The 1,306-nt window shown below is 37.6% G+C and overlaps 1 pseudogene; it reads right to left on the reverse strand.

Moving 5' to 3' along the window:
* Window positions 1-132: 132 nt before the first annotated feature.
* LOC103199304 lies at window positions 133-1,298 on the reverse strand (annotated as a pseudogene).
* Window positions 1,299-1,306: the final 8 nt, after the last annotated feature.

Here is a 1,306-nt window from a genome sequence, read left to right on the forward strand (position 1 = left end):
TTTCAAGTTGTTGGTTTTCCAGATAGTATAAAATATATTCCATCCACGTTATAGAAGACACAGCTCATCCAACCAATAATTTTTGTTGATAGATGCTGTCTCCCAAAGATGACAAGAAAGTCTTCAATGGGGTTAAGGTTTGTCTGCAGAGGTTTCCTCTAACTGGAGGTCAGTCTGTGATGTAAGGAAAGATTCCCATGTACCAAGGCACTGTTCATAATAGCTGATATTCTCCTCGGCCATATCTGTAAATGCTGACTTGGTATCATTTTGCATAGTTTGTTTCCATCTTTCCCAATCTGCTTTCAAGGCATTACTAGCACATCCCACCTTATCTTCAAGTTTCCAGATCTCTTCTGTTAGCCCATCAGTATCTGCCATTTTGTAAGTTAAAGCTTCAACTTTGGAGTCCAGTTCTGCTTGTATTTAGTCTCTTCTTTTCATGATACCCATTAACATTTCACTATAAAACACATATTCATGTACAATAGGCAGTAGGATCTCCGAGAGGTCAGACATCTCTTTTACAGTGACCACACAGCATTTGTCAATGTATCTGGCAACACCTTTTAGGCGATCAACTAAATCCTTTTCTGATGCTGATCACAGAATACGAATTGGGCCATATTCTTTCATTTCCTCAAAATATTCCCTTTCTTCTTTGTAAATTCTCTGAGATATATTATCCATCAAATTTATTTTCTGGCTAATTGCTTCAATAAAGTTAACTCCTCTGGGCAGTTCTTAACTCCTCTCATTGAGGATGCAACAACTCTATTTGTTCCATCTGGCTTAGCAACTCAGGCCATTGCTTCTTATGAGAAAGAGTTCCCATGCTTGTGCAGTAAGAAAAACTTTAAAGTCTTCATTAAATGTTTGATGATCAGCAATTTGGTTCAAATATTTATGCAATGCCTTTCTCCGTGTCTCCATGAAGTCATCATTGAAGATTTCCACCATTCCTTACACTATAAACTTTTCTGGCAATGGAGGAATAATCAGAGTGGGATGTGCTTCTATAAGTTTTCCCTTCAGCCCCACAGGAAATCTTGATAACATCTTCTAACTCCAATTTCACTAGAGTCAAATTCACCATGAGATGTCTTAGTAATAATCCTATAAGTAATGAAAATTTCAATGGTAGTAACATGACTTTCAGGTTCATCAACTATAATGAAAAGCTCCTTCAAAGCAGGCTCATCTTCAAATTTGATTTGGTTTACCATTGATAAAGGGGATGGTGGCATCACAGGGCTGAAGGAATTCACATCCATTAATGAGGCATTCTTACTGAACACCTCCAGGT

This window comes from Orycteropus afer, unplaced genomic scaffold (assembly GCF_000298275.1).
Source record: "Orycteropus afer afer isolate SDZICR_OR568_19922 unplaced genomic scaffold, OryAfe1.0 scaffold00109, whole genome shotgun sequence".
Classification (NCBI taxonomy): Eukaryota; Metazoa; Chordata; class Mammalia; order Tubulidentata; family Orycteropodidae; genus Orycteropus; species Orycteropus afer.